Genomic DNA, 9,613 nt, shown 5'->3' with positions numbered 1-9,613 from the left:
CAGGAATGCAGGGATGCACACCTGGCATCGGCAGAGCCGCCTTGGCCAGTGCTCAGGTGGACAAATTTAGTCCATTGAGATTTTCTTTTTATTACAAATATATTAATTCAGGAAATAAATCTCTGCTGGCACTAAACAAAAGGCCACAAAATATTTCATCAGGGCTGTAGTGTTTGCTAACTGAAGAATGAAATAATCCTGCGTAATTACTAATTGCTGTAAAAGAGTTTCATTTAAACAATGGAATTGACTCTGACTAAGAAGGAAGGTTCTGTTTACAGTCCTGGGAAAAATACAGTTTAATTTAGCTACGCTTGGGAGGCAGGTGAAAGAAAGGATGCAGAACAAAGGAAAGATTTAGTACATGAGAGGTGGGTGAGGGGGGAAAGACAGGGAAAAAGAGACATTAAAAGCAGTGAGAAACCAGAATTGCAGGGTGATTTTGTGAGCAATGTGGAGCAGTGGCTGGGCACTGGGGAGCAGGAGCTGGAAGGACCTCCTGGCCTGACCAGCAATGTCCCTTTCTCCATCACAACACGCCTCTTAAAAATTGCGGCATGACCGGAGAGGCCAGACTTCTTCTCCCGGCTTCTCTGCTTGAGTCTGAGCGAGGGACTTCTCTTACCTGGAGAAGACAGACAAGAGACAGGAAAGTATTTATTACTCACTTACCCGTCCAGACATTGGGTTATGTGGTCACAAGTTCTTTGCAGGAATAATCTGTGCTTTGAGCCCTGGCAGTTCCTGCGCAGTCCTTCAGACCTCAGTGCTGGTGATCAGAGTATGGCAGAGGGGCTCTGGCATGGACCAGCGGGGAGGGATCACATCCTGGTCCTCAGACCTGAAATTCATAGGAAACACTTGTACTTGTAGCAAAAAAATCCAAACAAACTGCTTAGGATAAAAAGTGCTCAGCACTGGTGTGGCATTACCTTGAGTGCTCTGGGTCTCACCATTTGGGAGGGGTGTGGAATCACACCCTGGTCCTCAGACCTGAAATTCATAGGAAACACTTGTACTTGTAGCAAAAAAATCCAAACAACTGCTTAGGATAGAAGGTGCTCAGCATTGGTGTGGCGTTACCTTGAGTGCTCTGGGTCCCACCATTTGGGAAGGGTGTGGAGGTCCTTGAATGTGTCCAGAGAGGAACAAAGCTGGTGGGAGGGCTGAAAGCACTCTGTGAGTGAGCTGAGGACTCTGGATTTGTCTGGTTGGTGACAACCAGGTGGTGTTTTTCTGTAGTTAAAGGCCATCACAGCTGCTCAGCATCAGGGATGCTCTTGGTCCACCTCGGCAACAGCCTGGGCTGAGCTTCTGCCTGGGGAGGGGGCAGGGGGAACCTGCGCCACTGGGGGGGATGAGGATGTGCTCCCACCACCTTCCTGGGGGGGATAGGACAGAGCAAAGAAGGGAAACTAAGGAGTGATTTTTCTTTTTCCCCTGATTTGTGCAATGAGAAGGAACAAGAGAGAAAATAGAGGACGTCCTCGCTTCTGGGCCACTTGATGCCACTCAGCCACATCCCTGCACCTCGGGTGTGCATTGCAGCATCTGCATTGGGAGAAGCAAACAGAGCATCATGAGTGGCAGCAGAAATGGATGAAAACATGGTCCCTGAGGCACCTCACTTAGAAATGAGCAGTTTTTTGCATATGGGAATTTAAAGCTGGGTGCGGGCACAGCCCCCTCTATGTGTAGAGTGGGGTCTTTTTTCAGTGAAAAAAACATCATTGTGACTTTTTCAAAATGCTAAAAGCGTCTCCAATTAATGAGCATACCCTCATTTAATTACTAAGAGAAGCTGTCATTTGCCTTTTTACTGTTTCTCACTCCTCATCGACTTCTGGTGAACAGCCGTCAAACTACCATGTGCTCCACTTTATTAAAATACTGTTTCTTCCCTGTGGAAAGCTGAATGCCAGTATGGAGTTTTCAGTTTCCACTACAGAAATGTAGCAGCCTGTTTCCACTCAGATATCTTCAGAAGTTTAAGAGACTTTTTCCCAAAGATTGCAAAGCCTAGCATCTTTCATCCTTTGGTTGCTACAGCACAAGATTTTAGCATTAGCTGAGGATGTAAATGAGACACCATTATAGAGTGCAGTGGATGGGCTTCTCCAAGTGACTGGAAATTTCTGTATGCTGTCATATGGGCACAGAAAGGAAAAATGTCCTGGGAGGTCCTACTTTAAAAGGGATAACTGGAAAAAACACACGTTCCCTCTCAGAGTCCAGGACAGGGATGAAAAATCAGCAGAAAGAGAGTTCAGCAATGGTTGGGTAAAGTGTGGAGTCACCCAGGACCTGGCCTGGGGGCAGGAGGGGACACCAGGACCACGCTTGGTGCTTGCCTTGGGCTTGATCTGGGCTGTTGACCTTCCCCAACTTGGTCTTGCAGGGCCCCTTCAGAAAACAAGGTTTAAACTCACTATTTGCCAGCAGGTAACAGGACTCATGCCAAGTAATAAGTGAAAAGAGAGAGTACCTGTTTCTCTAGTGCCAGATCCGCAGTCCTGAGTGAAGCGTGATAGCAGCATCCCTCGGTTAATGAGGCCGATGCAGAGCTCGGTTAGCTGTGATTCATGGGCTGATTTGCTGTTCACAGTTATTCAGGTGATTCGGATCGATAGTCCTGAAAGACACCACTGGTGTCACCCAAAAACCATGCCGAGTTTAACAGAAGCACTCACCTAAAATTTTATCCCAGACAAACATGTTAGTTATCTGCTGTTTTATTGCCCCAGACAAAACTTTCCAGGGCTCTTTGAAAAAGCAAAGAAAACCATTTTCCTCCCAAAAATAACATGGGAATGTTATTGGAAATATGGAAAATTTCAAAGCGCTCGGAGAGCTGTGGGTGACCCAACACCCATGTGGCAGTGCTGGTGTGGGCTTCCAGCCCCATGCTCACACGGTATTTCTATTTTCTTTCAATGTTCTATCTCTGGCTTCTACAAAACAGCCATAGCAACAACACTAACACTGACATCTTCCATGAGAAGTATTAAGGTACGGCTCTCACTGTGATTCTGAAATGAAATCTACCTCACTGCTGGCAAATTCTGGGGTACGAGCCAACCCGGGGATTAAATCCCATCCTCAGGGCTGTTTTACAGTGCAAGATGGGGAGGTAGAAGTTTTGAGTAGTTTCTTGAGATGTTTGTCCAAGAATGCTGGTACAGACTGGCTGCTGGTTTCCCCAGAAACAGCCACATTTCTGAGAAACAGCAAGCAAACCTTGGAGTCATACCTGCCCATCATCCCTTCGATAGCAGAGCTGTTCTGGGATGTCTGCTGGCTATGGGTGAAGTAGTAATCTCTCACCCCTGTGTTGACTCCATCTTAAATATTTCTTAAGGGTTTTTTTCCTTTCTTTCTTTAAATGGCTACATAATCTTTTTCTGGGGGAATCAAAGCCCTCACTCCAGAGAACTGGGTCTCTCTTCATACTCCCTTGATCTTCTGCTAATCCCTGCAGTTAGCTATCTCTTGCTGCAAGAAATAACCCCACTGGGTTTCCTTGGATCTGTCAATCGTAGCATCTCTTCATTGCTGAATTTTTCTCCCCTAAATGGGCATAATGTAAGAGCTGACTGTATTGCATCTTCATAATGGCTTAGCTATCTAGCCTGGTAATTATCAATGCCTGAGTGAGGTTCAAAGCCTCACATGCTTTGCCCATTGCCTCTGGGCTCTTGTATCACTTGAGGATGCTCTCCCTAACACAGCAGCACTCTCTCAGCAGTGTTCAGGCAAAGGATAGGATGCAGAACATAAAAAAAAGCTCAACTGAGCGATGTTGTTTGATATGGGCAAGGCACAGTGACTGAGGGTCTGCTGAACTGCAGGCGCAGGCAACTTGGATCTGTCCCGGGCAGGCAAAGCCCCAAGGGTGAATTTGGAGGGCAGATTATTAAAACACTGAGTTACAAGAAGCCTACTGCAGAGAAACTATTTGAGCACGCACAAATCAGTATGCAAGGATTCAACAGGGACGTGTCTGAGTGATTAACAACCCAGATTTATTAAGGTTAGCTCATGCCAAATGCATCTATCTGCCTTCAGCAGAGTTGCTGATGAAGACGATAACAGAGAACTCAGTGCAGAGGATACCTGAATTCCAGAGACAGATCCCCTTATATAGCCCCATCACATAATGAACAAAGAAACCACAAAATGCCAACTAGATTAACAAAAAGTAAGCAGAAAAAAAGCCACAATGAGTCAGAAAATTAGCTCAGGAAGGAGAAACAGAATACAATCATCATCAGTTAGCTCTTCAAGTGGAAAACAGTACTGAGGGGCTGGCCAAAGCATGCTGAAGGAATAAATGGGAATGTCCTCAGCAAAATCCAGGTCAAGCCCTGGGAAGTGGGGATACAGTGGGGTCAGTGCCAGAGACCATCCTGCACACTGAGATGGGACCCAGCTCCAGGGAAAGCTCCGAGTTGAAGAAGAGGGAGGAAAAACCCCAAAATGTCAGGCGGGGATGCAAAAGGCACACCCAAAATTAACACTTGGAAGGTAACGAGCAAACACCCTGTGCCACGGGCAGCAGAGGAGAGGCTCTCCCTCAAGTCAGGGCAGAGGCTCTGCCCCCTCACCGACTGCAGAGCAAAGGCGCCCGCTTCCCTCCAGCCATCGCCTCCCGCGCTGCGGTGGGGAGAAAAATGCTTCTGATCTCCGCAGGCTTTGGCTGCAGCCCAGGCAGGAACACGGACGGGCAAGGGCGGGTTTGGCACGCCGAGCACCGTGCTGCAGTCCACCCTCCGTTTAAGAATTCACGGCTTTTCGCAAAGCAGGCCCATCCCACCAGTGCTCAAATCGCATGGGGACACTGTCCTGTGCTATGAGCTGTGGATGAGGAACAGCTGCCACTTTTATCAGAGGAGAAAGGGAAAAAAAAAGCAATAAAACCCCCCAAAAACCCCCAACGGGCTGAGTTCTGCAGAAACCATGCGTTGGATTTTACAACACAATGGTCTGTCACTTGAAGAGACTTTTCCGTGGCAGATCTCATAACAATTTCCTTGGCAGATAAGAATGGACAAATTGCTTTATAAAATCAGACTGATGGACCATCTGATTTGCCTGCTGGAGACAAAAACAACTGATTTATGGGACGCCATAAGGGACAATTATAGGGAGTGTTCCCTTTAATGGAATTTCTGCCTTGCAATTAATGCTGCTGCAGAGCATGAAGGTCCATTCCTCTCCAAGGGTCACCTCTACTTACCATACCCATATGCATTCACTGTATATGTAAGTGTCTAATCCATACCGTGTCCTGGCAGGTTGTCGGACTTTGGTGGTCTCTTGCCCCAAGGATTTCCCCCCTGCGAGGATCTTCAGTTGCTGTTTGCAGCTGAAAGTAGTGACAGTGATTTTTAAAACCATAACTTTTGACCGTTTCACGCCATTCTACCAGAGCTGCAGCAAATTCCCCAACCAAATCTGCAGAATTCACTGCTATTTCATACTCACCTTTGTAGCCAACTTGAGTGCTGCAATCAGTGCAGCTCCGAGGCAGCCAGACCTTGGGTGTTGTTAGGAGATGGTTTATGATACATAATAAAAATTACAGCAAGCAAGTTTTATAGCGACAGAATTTGTTCCTTTTTGCAAGACGGAGATGATGTTTGCTTTCTGCCACATCTTGTCTCAGGCAGTTTCAAACAGGAATTAAGTGACAATCAATGGCCTAAAGTTTTGCAGCTTCTCTCTCCTTGCACTGCTGATTTTGATCTTTTACTGGTGACAGTGGCAGACAAGGCAGAATTCAGAATTAGTAGGAGTTCCTGGATCACCCAAAACTTCCACAATGAATTTGCCACAGAGTTCAGTTAATGAGGAGCTGCAATAGACTGGATGACCCTGGGCTGTTTCGGAAGTTTTTGGTTCCTTCTGAACGTGATACATTGCTGGGACCTTTCACATCAAGGTTAAAAAACCAAGTCCTTTCTGAAGACTGGAAAGGAAACATGTTTTAGTTTTCACCATTAGGATATTTCCTGGATTCAGTGTCTTCCTGAATCTGCCTTTACAGGTCAGTTATTTAAGAAACTCCCTTCATTTTCTTCTCTCTTCTTGAATTAAATGCTCTTGCTTACGGACAGTGATCGATGCCAACATTTCCCTGCATGGGGATGGCAGCAGCTACAGCTCCAAGTAAATGTCTCAATGTAGTATCCCCTTTTCTTGGTCACATTTCTATTGTAGGCACTGGACTTTTTATCCCTTTATTAAATTGGAAGGTTAATTTTAAGAAACTTAAAGCTAAAACTGACTTGAACAGAAGGTTACCCCCAGTTCTACTTGAAAGAACAGGAAAAAAAGCACTTTGAGGGTTAGTGACAAACCCAGCTTGGGCGTGCAGGACCTTCCAGCAGCCGAGTGCACCCAGGAAGGGTTTTGGCTGGAGCCCGGCTGCATTTGCAGACTTGTATAAAACAGAGCAGTAAGAAATAAAAAGAAAAGGGAGGTCTCTTGCAACAGAAACTTGGCTAATATCCCTTCTTATAGATGACTAAAATAGAACGGAAAGCCCAAACAGCATGTAGTTTTCCCATTACTCTAATCCCCCATATTCTTGGAAAAACTAAAGCTCTTTTAGAAACTTCAAAAGTTCTGTTTTGCAGCCTTTGATCTGTTGGTTCCTTACGTTTGCTAAGTGAAGAACACTGATCCTATTTTCATTATCTCAGAAAACTGGCAAATTAATAGAACAGGAAATAAAACACGGGCTGTGGCCAAACCTGGGGAGCAAGGAGGAGGGCAGGGATGCTTTACAGGCAGGTATCATTCATGAGGCCACATTGTGCTGCCAGCTGGACCCAAACTGAGCCCCATTCATCCACGCAGGCAGCTGAGGAGCCTGGCGGGTGTCACCGGAGACCAAGGTGACCCTGAGAGTGCTTTGTCCATCGCCTCTTTGCTGGGTCCCATATGGTGAGTCCACGGTTGGCACCAAGTGCCTGGACATGAAAACAGCCCCAGTGTTTAATGGCAGTCGAGTTGTGAAAATACAACAGAGCTGCTTGTGAAAGATGCTGAGATCTTCCCAGAGCTCCTCTTCATGGGACGGGGGAAACACAGCATCTGGTACCAGCCAAAATGGAGCAGAGAGGGGGACACCTGGATGGGCACAAGCTACTTCGGGGAATCAACCCGCAGCCTGCATCTGCCTTGGACTACAAGCAGAAGTAAAGTGTTCAAGGAAGTTATGCTGGATTTTACCAAAATATCCTACTCCAAAATGTGGCAATAAAGAACACGGGAGTTGGTAAATCAAACAGTAAAAAGGCAGGAAATTAAAGCTGCCCATGAAAACTCATGTTCTTGTGCCTATGTGTTATGGTACAGGTGTTGCCATTTGCAGCTGAACGTCAGTCAGAGAAATCTTATACGTGCGTATGAGGTATGTTCTCCACTAACCTCATTCCTGGGAAAAGCTTAATTCTTTTATGTGGAGTTTTCCAATCAAAATGTGATTAGCCTGAGGCAGGCAGAGCATGGAAAAATCCGTGGCAGTTACTTACACGAGGCAAAGTCGATGGCCAGGGACACCAGAGCTCCTGACACCGCGCATCCTGACAGCGATGTGGGGTGATGGCCAAGTGATGGGAACCTTCAGCGCTTGCAATTATATTCTCTGCGCCCCCTCCCTATACCAAGTGGAGGATATGAGCCTTTGCTGCAGTACATTTCATTTATATATATATATATTTGTATGTATAAGATGGCGTGGTCCTTGACACATGCCCCAGGCCCTGTGGTGCCCACTGAGCAGCATCAGGGCCTGTGCAGAGACAGGACCCCCAGTTCAGGGCCGTGTCCAACCCGCCCGTGCTTCAGAGGTGGCCGAGGTGAACACCCCAAGGCATCGTGCGCTTGCTGCTCCTACGTGTTTTAAACTAACTGTAGGAGGTAAGAAATCATCAGAATTTGCCCTATTGTTACTGTTTTTGATTGAAGTATTTATTTGTAATCCAACAGTTTCTTAAAACCAAAGAAGGATGTGAGGGGGACTTTGAAGAGGTATTGAATAGGTTGCAAAAACACTTTAATCTTTTACTAAAACTCCGTTCCCAAATCCAAAATCAGCCCATTAGCCAGTCTATTGGCTCCTGTTAACGTAATTCTCACACAGAAATAGGCTGGACAGTCTCAAAAAGCCTCATTTACCAGCAGGACTGAGGGCAGGAATATAGGAATTTCACTGGGATGCTAATGGATTTTTGATGGATAGTAATAATTATTGGCATTGGGCCGCCTCTGAAGACAAAGAGTGTTTTTCATCAGCAAGGCTTTATGATTGGAGTTGCAATGTTTTCCCTTAAAATGAACTTCTGCTGCCAAAAAAAGGAATCAGCCTCCCATTTCTAATTATTCTTTTTTTTTTTTGGAAGGGGGTGGTTGTTGTTGCTCCCAGTTTGGTTCCAGTTGAGAAGATTTCTTCCTATTGATACCCCCCTAATCCTCTACAGACCGTGCCCAGTTTCCTAGCCCAGCAAATCCATATCTGCACTTACTGCATAGGCGATGCAGAGCAGCCGGAGACGCTGGGATCCCAAATACATGCGCTGCGGAGCTGCAACCCATGCATTGGAGACCGCATCCCTGACCCCGCGAGTCAGCCCACGGGTTTGGAAGGTGAGCCTGGGAGGTAGCAGAACAATTCCTGTCTCCTGGCAAACACATTCAATAACAAGCCGTGAAATGTGTGCTCCCATTCGCCTGTAATTGCCCTCGCATCCTGCAGAGAAGCAGTAACACGAGAACCGTGCACACTTGTGGAAAATACAAAATGGGGAAATCAGAGAAAAAATGAAAAAAGAAAATCATCTGTGAGGAAAGCGGAGAAGGAAAGAAACTCAGAATTGGAAATTCAGTTCTCTCTGATGGATTTAAGTCTTCGTTTTTAGCAACTGAAACTCAACCATCTGTCCTCTGGCGCCCTATGCAGAGAAGACAGGAACACACAGAAATGGGCGCAGAGTGGATTTTAAGTTGTTCGGTGCCACAATTTCTTGGTCAAGCAGAGCGTGGAGGTGCACGGCTGAGCACAAAGAGCCCAGGGGGAGCAGTGGTTTATTACAGTGCTGGGTGCGACCGATGCCTGTGGGGATGAGTAATTCCCATGTGAGGAGTAGCAGCAGAGCGCAAGGGAGCTGAGCATCACCTGGGCCTGCACCTCCTGACATGGAAACAAGCTGAAATTTAATTACTGGCTTTCTCCTCGAGGCCCTTTTCCTGCCCTCTCCTCCCTGTAAGAACAGTTTTTTGGTCTGTACTTCCATGCAATATTGTTTTTAATCCAGATCATTTAAAACTAAAGATAGACAAGCAAACATGGGGATTCAGGAACAAAAGGTCTTACTATAAAACCCCTTGCTCTGTTCATCCAGAACCTGCAAATGAGGGAACCCTTAACAAGCTCATCTGACTTAACTGTTCACAGATAATGCAGTCCTTGTTAACAGTCTCATTAATTAACCTGGCTCCTGCTGTGGGGCTGCCAAGCAGGATCCCACCCAGAGCACTTCATTAGTGGGAACATTTCCTTCAGCCCAGCCTCTCCATCAGCTCCCCTGTGTCACCCGGTGCTCACTGG

Source organism: Mesitornis unicolor, unplaced genomic scaffold (assembly GCF_000695765.1).
Source record: "Mesitornis unicolor isolate BGI_N332 unplaced genomic scaffold, ASM69576v1 scaffold20599, whole genome shotgun sequence".
NCBI lineage: Eukaryota > Metazoa > Chordata > Aves > Mesitornithiformes > Mesitornithidae > Mesitornis > Mesitornis unicolor.
The sequence above is the reverse complement of the archived record's forward strand: the minus strand, read 5'-3'. Positions refer to the sequence as shown.